Source organism: Onychomys torridus, chromosome 10 (genome assembly GCF_903995425.1).
Source record: "Onychomys torridus chromosome 10, mOncTor1.1, whole genome shotgun sequence".
Classification (NCBI taxonomy): Eukaryota; Metazoa; Chordata; class Mammalia; order Rodentia; family Cricetidae; genus Onychomys; species Onychomys torridus.
The window spans coordinates 54260823-54275782 of NC_050452.1; positions in this window are offsets into that span (position 1 = coordinate 54260823).

Sequence of the window (14960 nt, forward strand, 5' to 3'; positions counted from 1 at the left end):
AATTGCTGTTGAAACTCTATATCATGAAAACCCTTTCAACCTACAACTCATAATTGCATCTAATTTGTTTTCATTATCATTAATCTTGAGTACTTCCAATGATTCCTCATTTGGGTAAAACCTTACATTTAGTTTTCTGCATGCTCGATTGTATTCCAGGTCCCTGGAATGTGGATATATTCATTGTGGCTTCTTCCAGCTTTATATTAATTCATTTTCTGCTGACCAATGTAGTTTGGTCAATTTAAAATAATGTAGCATGTCACTAAGCTCTATGTGCTGGTTAGTATCTTGCCAACTTGACATAAACTTGTCATCCTGGGTGATGGAATCTTCATTCAGGAATTATCTCCATTGAATGTACTCTAGACAAGTCTGCTAAGGTATCTTCTTGATTAATATTTGATGTGGGAAGGACAAGCCCACAGTGAACAGTAATATACAGAGCAGATAGTTCTGGATTGTATATAAGAAAGGTAGTTGAGCACACTGTGGGAGACAGGAACCTTTACACAGCTTCACTCCATGGTTCTTACCTGTGTTTCCAGATCCCTCAAAGACCCACTAACATTAGTGCTGTGGATGATTGATTGATAAATAAAGTGCTGATTGGCCAGTAGCCAGGCAGGAAGTATAGGTGGAACAAGGAGAGAGGAGAATTCTGGGAAATAGAAGGCTGAAGAGGGAGATGCTGCCAGCCACTGCCATGAGTAGCAACATGTAAGATACCAGTAAGCCACAAGCCATGTGGCAAGGTATATATTTATAGAAACTGGTTAATTTAAGATGTAAGAACTAGATAGCAAGAAGCCTGAGCCATTAGGCCAAACAATTTAAATAATCTAAGCGTCTGTGTGTTTATTTGTATCTGAGTGACTGTGAGCCCAGGTGGGAATGGAAATATCTCCATCAACAGATTAGGACATGTTAGACAAATCAGTCCTTCCATCTCCAAGTTGCTTTCAGTCATACCACTTATCTCAGCTATAAAGAAAGAAAAAAAATTGGGACAATAAAGTTCCTCAAATTCCTCTGCCTCATTATGACCAATTATAGTTCACACCTAATGATTAACCTCCCAGATGCTATTAGGTTATTCAGTCATTCATTATATTGAGGACTCTTGACCAGGGTACTTGAAATAGCATTATTTTTATATGTAAAAAAGAAATCTCATTTACGCAGTGTGAAGTGCAGATACTTTAGTACTATATTGGAACATTTATTGTATCTCATTGCATTGTGTTTTTAGTTCTCTAACCAAAAAAAGGCCATAAATAACCTCTTCATTCCTTGTATTGAAAATATTGAAGTAGTGAATGAAAAGGTTCAATTGTTGCTAAGCATATCATCTCATGCTCATTTATTGCTCTCTGTCATGATGTAGGTTACAAATTTTAAAACTGTGCATTTGAAGAGGGTCAAGCCAAGTAGACATGAGATCAAAACTCCATTTTTACTGTTGGACAGCTATCTCTACATGAAATGTGATGCTAAAAGTTTTAATCACTACCAATGAGGGCTTTTAGATTTGGGTGTTGCTAAATGGATCAAATAAATCCAGGACTGTGTTGCTAAAGAGTCTGCTAAGTTGTTGACTTCCAGCCATATTCTTGGCTAGCATTTGCCACAATGGGTTGGCGGCTGCCTGCTCTTATTTTAGACAGTGAATAAAATGGCCACTTGTAGCCCTAGGGACAGTGGTGACAATTACCGGTATTTCATGATCAACTGAACTGAATTTGGCCAGAATTTAGGGCTATTGAAAAGGATAAATAGGGACATAGTTGAGTTAACACAATACATCCATAATTCCTACATTTTTGGTAGCAACATCCAGTTGAAATTCATAACCATCAAAACCATCTTGGCCCCTTTATATAAACATATACCTTTTAGCGTTTTGGGTTTTTTATGTAGGCCCCTATGAAGTTAGCATGGCACTGTATTTAAGGTGAAGAGATGGGTGTTGTTTTCTCATTATGATGTAGCACACTGATTTACAAGCAAGTCTTTAATATTTTGATATCTGCTACTATGAAATCTAATTATTTAACTTGTATTTCTTTCTTGTCATATCATTGTCAACATTTTGATACTAGATTACTATGTCTATATCTAGTTAAAAATCTGAATTAGCTTTGACTAAGGAAATAAGTTTAGATCCACGGAAAGTGGATTATCTATATATTTTCTGTGATTTTTAAACTTTTCTTATTGCTTCTTTTTACCAGCTGTTTTCTCACATGTGTTGATTTTCATCTTTCTTTATGGATTCTCTTTTTCCTTAGGTTTAATCATGTCTATGCTTTTTGTTATTGACTAAAATGTGTAGCACAAAAACACGATATTTCTTGTACTTAACATTTGACAAAACTGCATTTTTTGATGCTCCCCCATCATACTACTGACTAAAATGTTATTTCTCTAGGAAAACCAATATTTCTTAGTTTGAGAGATCAGTAAGGATATGAAACATTAGCTAATGTGCCAGTGTTCATCATTGTAGAACCTCCTGACTGCAGAAGATTTTGCTGATATTGGCTAAAGTGGATGTGGCCCATAAGCCCAATTGCTCTTGATGCTCATCTAATCACACTGAGTACTCCTCCAGGTCATTTAAAAGTTTAAGATTCAAAGAAGTGTATGATTCTTACAGAAGCCTATTTTCTCTGTATAGCTCTGTATGCTAGAAAGTTCTTTCCAACTGATTTGTTTTTATTTCTTTGTGACTTCTTTTATCGTTCCTATCCCACTCCTGGGTGTCAGAGAGGGAAATCCTGCTTCTTTCACATGATCTCACAGCATGTCAGCCCTGAGTTGTCTGCCATTTAGTCTCATAAACAGCTAATACAACATAGAAATTTACATCCATGAAGAACTCCATTGTCCAATGCAATATTACAGTAGTTATTATGTGATGAAAACACAGCTTACTTCCAAGACAACAGAGTCTGGACCCAATTGCCTGTATACTTCAACTGCTTAGAGACTGTGAGTTTTGGGAAATTGGTTACTCTTTCTCCTATAATGTTCTCCTTTTGAACAGAAGTAATATGGTATCTATAATAGTGTTTTTCTTATTGTGTCCTTGTGAGATGCATTAAAAGACAAAACCTTAAAATGATGTGGTATTGGAATAAATGGTTTTGGAGTATTTTTTAAACCGCTCTATATTTTTATCACTACATTTAAAAAGTGATATCTATTCTAATTATTAACTTCAAATGATTTTCTAACAGCAAATGTAGATCTCCTGGAGCATATAGAGTTCTTTAATTGCTACATCTGTGGTTTGCTATTTCCTCTATCTGACAGTACTTTAATAATATATGCATACAGATTTTATTCATATGAGCTAAAGCACTTTAATAAAGTCATAAATTTAATAACTTTGGGCAATTACACTAATGTTTCTCATTAAAGTATCCCTGGCTCATATTTTTCTCTCCCACTTATTCTCCTTTTCTTTTCTCCATGCATTTCCATCCACTGTTCTTTTTGCTTTGTCTTGTCTCATTATGTTTTGATGTTTTTGATTCCTTCCACAAATATTTATTGAGCATGCAGTATTTGACAGGGGCTTGAAGTACTTAAAACTGAACAAAGATATCTGTTCCACCACTATAATTGAAAACAGTAGGAAACATGGGTAATAATTACCTAGCATCCTTTGGTATCATCTACATCATAATGTTTAATGATCATGACAACCCTAACATCTCTGCAACCAACGCCAAATGCAATTTACCAATCAACAACAGTTCAGGAATAGAAAGAACAAACATACAAATGCACAGGAAATGTCTTCTGGAACATGAAGGTGAGCATATGTATACATTATAATTTAATGTAACCCCCAAACATTTTTCCAGTTGGAATATTAACTCACAACCATGGGTAATCAGAAAAGTAGTGATTGCCTTTTCATTTCACTGAATCTTATCTCATTCTTTCCATTAATCAATTTCACTACTCAATGCAAAGAATTTTGACAGCTTGTAATGGGACATATAAGCCCATCAAAATCAGCAGTTTTGAAAAAGTGTTGGTATGCCTAGTTTGGTAACACATATTTGAAGTTATACACAAACCACTTGCTTGTTATGAAGATCTACCATGTCTCTTTCCTTTGGGCCTCCAGTTTTCTCATTCTAAGAAAGAGAATTTAATTTTACATGAAAACTGTGAATTGATTTTTTTAGCTAATTTTTAAACTTTGATATGCAACCATGTAAAATATTTATATGTTTATAAAAGTTTGAGCCGTGTTATAACTTTGTGACAGGTATTGTATAATGTTTGACTTTTTAACTCTTTCTTATTGTCTAGACCATGGAGATTAGAGCATTTTAATGGTGAGGAAAGTTCCAGAAGCTAAATATGAGACACAAAAAGCAAAGTTAAGAATGTGTATCAAAGGATACTAATATAGGAAGTAATGACAGAATTCTAAGGGAAAAATATGTACTGTAGTCACACTGCACTGATTTTAAAATAAATCCAGAAAAACAAACATAAAAATGGGGTCTATATAACAAAATATTTAAGTGTTATCAAATATATAAATCTATTGCATTTTTGAAGTTTTGGCCTATGTCTCTGACAGTCAACTATATGTAGTTGTATAAAAACCATCAAACTGAAATTTAAGCTATTGAAAATATAGAGAGTGGATTTATCTCATCCTTCTGTACTATGACAACTGATAGGGTTAGCTAAATCAATCTATCTCAGGTGATATTCAGATTTCTCCTGCATTGGAAATGTAGTCTGCACTGAGCTTGATAAAACAGGCTCATCTGTATTCAGCATGACCTCCTCCTTTCCTGGATTACCTGGGACTGACTTTTATGCTACCCATTGCAGAGTTAAAAACATGACCTCCTGGCAAAAAAAAAAGCATATCTTTTCAGCTCATATTATATGCAATTCTTGTTTGGCATCCAGAACTCAATGGTAAGACCATACTGTCAATACAACATATTGACATAATGGGACATGGAGAAATCAAGTTGGTACTGAACTAGAATCTCTATTCTTAGGAGCTAACTTTCATAGTGCTGACAGGTGGTATGCACACTATTGGCTTGAGAAAAGTAATCATGGATCCTACCCATTTGAGAAACCTGTAAGCTGCAAGAAATGACTTGCATGGAAGGTACACCCAATGGTGCAACACTGGCCAGAAAATCCTGAGAGTAACAAAGCATTTTTCAATTGGAATTTCCATGATGTATGATATGAAACCCATACCTGGCATAGATATCAGGCCAAGAACCTATATCTGGACATGTCATAGGATTCAGAGTAGGATCTACTATATTACTCTGCAAAGTTGACACAATGTTAAACAGATTTCTATTGAATAATTGCTATACCCATATGTTGATGAATAATTTATTTAATTGTAAAAGCCACTATTTGCAGCAGATGGTAATTAGCATAGGGACCAACAACTGGCAAATGTGCAAGAAGAAGAGACTAAGGAAGGCTGAGTCCTAAAAGGAACATATATATTTCTCTCCATCTTCTGAAGGCATGATGTGTATGTGTCTGCATGTGTGTGTGTGTGTGTGTGTGTGTGTGTGTGTGTGTTATAATACATGACAGGTATAACTATAGATGAGCTATCCTTGCAATATACTATCTGAGTTCCATTTTCAAATGCTATTTTTTTCTGTTCATTTCCAGCGATGATTTTACTATTGCATATGTATTAAATTCAGCACTGGATTTGAAGCTAAGATAATATACTTTTCTTCTGTGCTTTTTCAAGACTTTTCTATTCTCCAAGAACACATACTTATGTACACTTATGGTATTTACTCAAATATATTTTTAGATTTTTGAGATTTAACAGTTGTATAAATGTGGATGTCTCATATTTTAGCTGCTTCCATATTAATGTTAGAGTAAGAAGAGTAATGCTTAAGATTTTTCACATAAAATAGGCAAAAAATCAGAAAGACAGCATTTTATTTCATTTTATTTTTTAATTTAATTTAATTTTACATATCAGCCATGGGTTCCGCTGTCGTCCCCCTCAAGCCCCCGCCCCCACATTCCCCACAACCCCTCCTCTCCATTCCCATCTCCTCCAGGGCCAAGACTCTCCTGGGGATTCAGTTCAACCTGGTGGATTCAGTACAGGTAGGTCCAGTCCCCTCCTTCCAGGCTGAGCAAAGTGTCCCTGTATATGCCCCAGGTTCCAAACAGCCAGCTCATGCACTAATGACAGGTCTGGGTCACACTGCCTGGGTGCCTCCCAAACAGTTCAAGATATTCAATTGTCTCACTTATCCAGAGGGCCTGATCCAGCTGGGGGCTCCACAGCTTTTGGTTCATAATTCATGTGTTTCCATTCCTTTGGCTAATTGTCCCTGTGCTTTTCCAATCTTGGTCTCAACAATTATTGCTCTTACAATCTCTCTTCTTTCTCAACAATTGGACTACTGGAGCACAACCTGGGGCCTGGCCAAGGATCTCTGCATCAATTTCCATCAGTTATTGGATGAGAATTCCAGCATGACCTTTAGGGTGTTTGGCCATCTGAATACCAGAGTAGGCCAGTTTGGGCTTTCTCTTGACCATTGCCAGTAGTCTACAGTGGAGATATCATTGTGTATTTCTGGGGACCTCTCCAGCACTCTGCCTATTCCTGTTCTCATGTGGTCTTCATATATCACTCCTTGTTCTCCCTTTCTGTTCATGATCCAGCTGGGATCTCCTGCTCCCCTAAGCTCTCTTTCCCTCGAAACTTGCCCTTCATTACCCCCACTCAAGTTCAGGTTGTTCATGGATATCTCATCCATCTTGAATGCATTGGCAAAGGAGATCACTTCCTAAATATAACACCAGTAGCATAGTCACTGAGAGAAACAATCAATCAATGGGAACTCTTGAAACTGAGAAGCTTTTGTAGAGCAAAGGACACAGTCAACAAGACAAAATGACAGCCTACAGAATGGGAAAAGTTCTTCACCAACCCCACATCTGACAAAGGGCTGATACCCAGAATATATAAAGAACTCAAGAAATTAGATATCAAAATGCCCAACAGTCCAGTTAAGAAATGGGCTATAGAACTAAACAGAGAATTCTCAACAGAGAAAGCTCAAATGGCTGAAAGACATTTAAGGAATTGCTCAACATTCTTAATTATCTAGGAAATGCAAATCAAAACCACTCTGAGATATCACCTTACACCGGTCAGAATGGCTAAGAACAAAACAATGAGGACTGCTTATGCTAGAGAAGATGTGGAGCAAGGGGAACTCTCCTCCACTGCTGGTGGGAATGCAAGCTTGTACAGCCACTTTGGAAATCAATATGGCACTTCCTTAGAAAACCCATCTCCCCCAAGACCCAACTGTAGCACTCTTGGGCATACACCCAAGGAATGCTCAATCATACCACAAAGGCATTTGCTCAGCCATGTTCATATCAACATTGTTTGTAATAGCCAGAACCTAGAAACAACCTAGATGTCCTTCAACTGAAGAATGGATAAAGAAAATATGGTACATATACACAATGGAGAAAAACTACTCAACAGAGAAAAACAATGACATCATGAGGTTTGCAGGCAAATGGATCGATATAGAAAAAATCATCCTGAGTGAGGTAACCCAGACTCAAAAAGACAAATATGGTATGTACTCACTCATAGGAGGATACGAGATGTAAAACAAAGATGACTAGACTGCTACATAACTCCAGGGAGGCTACCTAGAAAACTGGACCCTAAGAAAGACCAAGGGATTCTCTAATGGCAGCATTTCATAAGGTACTACAAATTTACATTTTATTCATATATTGTTACTGTTATTGTCATTATTTTACTTTGCATTACTAAATAAAATAAGAAAATCCTAGCATAATGTGGAGAACAGACTTCAAAATATACTGTTCTGTGTTCAAATACTACATTCATCCTCTTATACCTACCTGTCATAATTGATTTTATTAGGCCATCTGTGTTTCAGTCTTCTCATCTATCATAGAGATACCATATGTGTAAACTATTTTCATTAACCACATTAGATTAAACTGAGTAGTATATATATCTACAAACATCAATGGAAACTTACCAATTATTCCATGGCAATTATCTATGGCTATATTTGTAATAACAGAATATAGCTTGCATCATTTTCCAACCAGAGAGTCTTTTTGTATAGATTAAACTACAAGTAGCATGTCATTTTTCTTTAAGAGAAGATAGCCAAATAGTCTATTAATGTGCATGTGTATTTTTTAATGTTTCATGTACATGCACAAAATAAATCTATACACATATATCAAATAAATGCATCTAAAATTATAAATACAGTATGATTTATCTTGTTATGCTATGTATTTATTTCTTTATTATCATCAGGTGTAGACTCACAACTACTATGGCAACCTATGGGGGTCAGAAGACAAGCCTATGTAGAGTCTCCCCTGTCACTTTCACACAGTTTCTGCGGTTTCTGTCAGGAATTGGGGCTTGCATGGCCATGGCTTTACTCAGTAAGCCATATCTCAAGCCTTTTTTAGTGATTTTTAAAACACCAATGATTATGTTAAGTATGAAGTTTCATTCTCTTGGTTAATATTTATTTGTTAGAAATATGTGAGTCGATGAAAAGAAGGTAAAGAACATAATATTGCCAACTTATTTCACATTTAATTTATGTTATATAAGCACCTTCAAAATTAAAAAAAAAGAAATAAAGCATGTAATTTAGTAAGTAGTCTTTTTTTGACCTGGGCATATTTATTAGAAAAATCCAGGTCCCATTCTAAAACTTAAACTATAAATGCTCTAGAATATCTTTAATTTTCTCCTTGAGTAAATCATTTATGGGTATATCTCAAAGTATAAAATTCTTTCTTTTCAACATCAATCTTTTATTAAGTATAGTACCATTTATTCTCTTAAATATAATTTCATTTTCCTTGTTTTTATTTTTTGCTTCTCTCTTAAAGCAAAGATATTTCCAATGAAGGTGAAAACTCACATAACCCATATAATTAATTTCATGGTATTATCAATTATAGCACAGACTTCAAATCAATTGGATTAATAATTAAATTAGCAGAGATATTATGATTCATCCATGACTTTAGGAATAAAATACAATGATATTCTCTCAATGAAAGATCAAATAAAACTTGAATAGTTACTGAAAAAATGGCACCACAGTCTCTGCTGCTAAAGAGGCATCACTGGTTATCAAGGTGCTAACTGGATTAGAAACCTCTTATCATCAAAATAATTTAAATATATTATCTACCTCTCTTTTGTGACTAAACTGTATTACTATATTGCCATCATTTTATTTCTAATCCAGGGAAGACACATTGGTATAGAGAATTCTCTGATTATTTCAGATAATCAACATATTTTATATCCAATCACTGTAGAAAAGAAAGAAGAAGCAAAAGGAGGAACACCATTCCTTAAGCAAACATTTTTCTCCAAATTCTAACATGGAAATATATTCAACCATGTTACTAAAATATTTTATTGATTTTTCCTGGAATTTTATTCACAGAATTCTTAAGAGATTTCCTTTTTCATTTGTAGTATGTTGTTGTTAAAAAAAAAAAATCAATGATTTTTCCAAAGTTGAAAAGTAAATATAAGCAAGTCCAACCATAAGTAATGGGACCCAGAAAGCCGGCTCATGCACCAGGGGTAGAACCTGATCCCACTTCTTGGAGCCTCTCAAACAGACCCAGCTACACAACTGTCTCATGTATGCAAAGGGTCTAGTCACATACCATGCTCACCCCGCTAAAGCTGGTTGGCGCTTGGTCCTGCCTCAACTGAATGTACCAGGCTTAGGTGTCCTCCCAAGGGAGAACTTACCCTGTTGGGGGAGGGAAGGAGAGGTGGAGAGGGAAGGCAGGAGGGGAGCAGGAGGAAGGATGAGAGGGGAATCTGTGGTTGTTATGTAAAATGAATGAAAAATATAAATAAAACAAAATAAAATTTAGAATAGTTTTTTAAAAATAAAGGTAAAATTTGAAATCAATGAAAATTTAAACAGTCTAACATGACATAAGTTGACTTCTTTGTACAACTAAAATTAATAGAAAAAAAAAAACAAAGGAAATGCCAACAAAGATGCATGAGTGGATGAATTAATAATGGTAAGAAAAATAATTTTCACCTGGGAGATAGATCAGTAAATAAGATGCTTGTCATCAAGCATGAAAATTTGAATTCACTCCCAACAATTCACATTTTTTTTTTAAAAAAAGGCACTTTTAATCACAATGCAGACAAGGTAGAAACATGTGGGTCCTAGGACTTAACACTCACCCAAGCTAGCATAATAGTGAGTTCTAAACCAACGAGAGAAGATAACTCAAGAAATAAAATAGTATAAATCCTTATCTGCTGAGACAGAGTTAAAAGTACAAGAAATTATATCTTTATACTTAAAAGGTAGACAGCACCTGAGGGACATGACATCATCTAAGGTTGAATCCAGCCTTGAAAAATACACAGACACTTGAGTAAATAACTGCATATATGTGTAACATATAACATGACAGACATATGAACATGTACATAGAAATGGATACACATAAGTTCTCTGGTCAGCAGAGCATTATTTAGAAAAAATACAGCATAATTATACTTTAGCAATTATTGCAAAATTAATCGGTGAATGCTGACAACAGTATGAAGCACTGTCTGGAAACAACAGAAAAAAATATTCATAAGGAATGCAATTTGTGAAATCTGACTGAAGATAAAATTAGTTCCAGAATGATGTGATACGAATTAAACATGATGCAACTGCATTTTAGTCCGTTTCTGCATAGAAAATATTCAAGCCCAAGTTTTGAGAATCCAAGTACTAATTTCTGTTAATATATATGTCTTGGTCTTATACCATACTTTGGGAGAAAAGAATGAAGTAGCCACATCCCTTCCCATGGGACTAATATAACCATAATTACTGTCCTAGCAAAGGAGTGTGAGAAATGATAATTAAAGGACTTTTTCATGGATGAATAGGAATGAAAAAGTCCAACTAAATTCAGCAAAACTTCTAAGACTGCACATAGGACAATAAAGTAATTGGTAAGTGGCTGCCATCCGGTAGCTACATGCCTTCCTGTGTGAATAATAGGTAATTACACTTTTTTATCCAGTAAAGGAGCAGGGGGGAAGGCAAAAAGGAGAGTCTAACTCCTAAAGAAAAAGTACAATAATCCTATTTTGAGAAACAAGGTGAATTTAGGTCGTTAGGAATTTGGACTTCTCTCAGCTCAGTAACTCATGATCTGTAAAATGAGACAAGATTTCAGAATCTGCATTATTTCTGAAATTCTTACTAATTTCCTAGAAGCCCATGAGTTGAGATTTTAAAACAACAGCAACTATACACAGTGTGCATAAGCATCTAAACAAGAGCAGAAAACCACTGTCACATGGTACCCGTGAACTGGAGTCTGCACTTAAATAATGCAAGAAAAGCCTCTTCCTGTATAGTCTGGCTTTTGTAATTTCCTTAACAATGTTATATTAGTGAATTGACAGTCTGTTATGTACTTTTATTGAAAGTAAATACTCAGTGTGTTACAGTTTTTTTTTTTTTTTTTTTGCTTAGATACAGAAACATCTCCAAATGTTAGGTACTATATTGAATTAAAATATGATCACCTCAATTGATAAGGAAAGATAATGATAAAATTCATAATGCACTCATGGACTAGAAAAACAATGCTATTATGGAGTGTTTCCAAAATGTTTATAAGACATTGGGTTCAGTCCCTAGCAAAACACACACACACACACACACACACACACACACACACACACACACTCACACACACACACCAAAGACATAGTATTATTGAATTAGTGAATAAAATTTAAGTTTAAATGGCAGGAAATTTGGTCTATTCTACTTTTTTTTAAATCTCAGCACTAAAAATAGTTTCCAAAACATGGAAGGCAATAAGTAAATTAATTTTTAATTGAACTAATAAAATGCAAGTCTTTAATTTGAGAAATGGTACCAATACAACTTAAAATATTAATAAACAACCACCTAAAAGAGCAAGTTACAACCATTCTTTCTTAAATGGTGACTAGTAAATATCAAAATATTCTTTATGTCTTATTCAATTTCTCACAGAAAATTTTTATGTAGCAAAATGTGAAAACAATAAACAATAAATACACAGGAAATGGAAGCAGAAAATAAAACTTCCATTATTTCTCAATAATGATTTTCTACATGAAACGGAAACATTGACAATTTACTATAAATAATTGAATATATTAGAAAGTTCAATGGATAAAAGATTTAAAAACCCAATTTTATTTCAGTTCTCTAGTAACAAACAAACATTTGAGCACATATTCTGTAATATAATTTACAGAAGCTATAAAAGTGTTTTATTTGAAAATAAATTTAGCAAATGATGTATAGTATCTTACAATAAATAATGAAACTGCAATAAACATTACAGAAGGTCTGAAAGATGAATAGCTATCCCATGCTTAAAACTCTTAATATCATGCAATGTCAGGTTTTCTTAATAAATGCAAGAATTTAAGTGATAAATAAAACACTCCTAATAAATATCCCAATCCACATTTTTGAGGTATTGGGAAAAAATAATAATTTTATAAGAAAAAGACACAAAATTAACTTGTAAAGACTCCAATTGTAAGAACATACTGTTAGGATACAGCATAACACTGTGTGTGTGCATGTATGCCTGCATACATGAGTGAGTGTGTGTGTGCATGCGTGCTTGCGTGCGTGTGTGTGCGCGCGCGTGTGTGTGTGCGTGTGTGTGTGTGTGTGTGTGTGTGTGCGCGCGCGCACACTGGTACAGGCTCACAAGAGTCACCGGGAGTAAAGAGAGGTCAGAGGTTCGCCTCAAATTCCAGGCCCCTCACCATGTTTATGACAGGGATTCATCATTGTTTTCTGCTGCATATATCAGAATAGGTAGCTTGTAAGCTTCCTGAGATCCCCATGATACCACTTCACACCTCATAATAGGAACATTATCTTTACAGACATGTGCTATCATGCTTTGCTTCACATGGGTTCTGCCAATTCAAACTTGGATTCTCTCACTGGTGCTGCAAATTATTTGCCCACTAAATTATTTCCCTATCCCATGGCTTGACTCTTAAAGTCACAATAGGATGTATGGAGTTGGTATAGAAATATACAAAGGAATACTACGGGATAAACTAACTGCTTCCTGGTTGAATTTAAAGGCCATGTCACATGAGGAAACACATGATGGTAATTGCAACTCTGACCAAAAACTGACAATTGTGGAGCTCACAGGCCCTTTAAATTTCTACTCCTCTAATTTTAGATAAGCTCAGTTGTGGCAAAAGTTGCTTATTAAAGTGGTTGGTGGTCATATGAAAATTCACACATAATCAAAGCGCAGAAAATAAGTGACTGCTGAGTGCTCAGCACAAATGAGAGATCTCTACAATACTCTTCCCCTGGCTCAGGGAGCATAATAGAAATAGGGGGTAGAAAGATTTTATGAGCAACGGGCTGGGGAGGACCAGAGCAAAACTACGTCTTCTGGACATGACAGGAACGCTGCATTCAAGAATTCATAGCACCTGTTGTCTGCACAAAGCCTTCACATGCTCAAGGCGGAGAATAATCTAATGCAGAAGGAACGGTAGTTAGTTCATTAGCTCCTAGCCCTTTTGTGGAGGGGAAGACAAGTGATGCTTTCTTGGGAAGGGCAAGTCAGTGTTCAGATAGGCAGGTTGACCACCATCCAGGGGATGGACCCTACCAAGGATACAGGGACACCATCGGTTAGAATTTATGGGTTATCAAATAAAAATAAACCAAAAAATAGGACACAAAATTAGATGTATTTGGAGGTGAAGGTGGGCCAAGAAATTGGGATGTAAACACATTGTATAGAACTCTAAAGAAGTTACTAAAATTATTCATCAAAATTATATACAAACTAATAAAAGAAAAGGATAACAAACATACACAATTTATATAGATGACAGATTGTTAGTAAGGTAAGACTGCCTAATGAAGAGAGTTTTCAACAGAAACTGTTCAGATAATGGAAAATTAGATTGAAAATGTGGTACACAAATGAATGTGTTCCATTTCTGGCATCCCTATTAATGTACACTCTATTGGCAACTCTGTTCTGTTTGCACTGATTGTGTTTTAGTTTAGAAAATGTTTGTGTGTTGATATGCATTATGATCCCTCATTCACAATTCTTAGATCCATTTCACGATTTTATTTTTCAATTCAACCAGTTGCTTATACTGAAAATATACATCTTCCAGGCAATATGCCATGGAAGAGAATCATTGCTCACAATGAAGTAAGTAGTGCAATGGAGCATTAATAAACTGGATTTGATGATCCAAGAAATTCACAAGTGAATACATATAGACACCATAAGATTGGGTAAAAATTATGTTAGCATGAGTTCTTATTATATTAGAGTTACTGTTGTTGTGATAAAACCAAATAACAAAAAAGCAAATTGGGGAGGAAATGCTTTACTTGGGTTACATATCCTGAACCCTGAATCACAGTCTACTGAGAAAAGCCAAGGCCAGAACTCAAACCAATTAGGAACCTGAAAACATGAGCAGATATAGACACCATATAGGTGTGCTGCTTACTGGCTTGCTGTTCTTGACTTGCTCAGCCTTATTTCTTATATAACTAGGACCACCAGGCCAGTGATAGCACCATCCACTAATGGGCTGGCTCCCCATTTATCACTAATTATGAGTATACCCTATAGGCTGGCTTAGAGTCCAATCTTATGGAGGCATTTGTAATAGAGTCACACCACTCAGATGACTATAGCCTGTGTCAAATTAGCATAAATATAGGCAGCACACCTGTGAAGACACAGACTCAATTGTGTATAGGCTTGACTTTTTTTTCTTGAAAATCACTATGTATTAG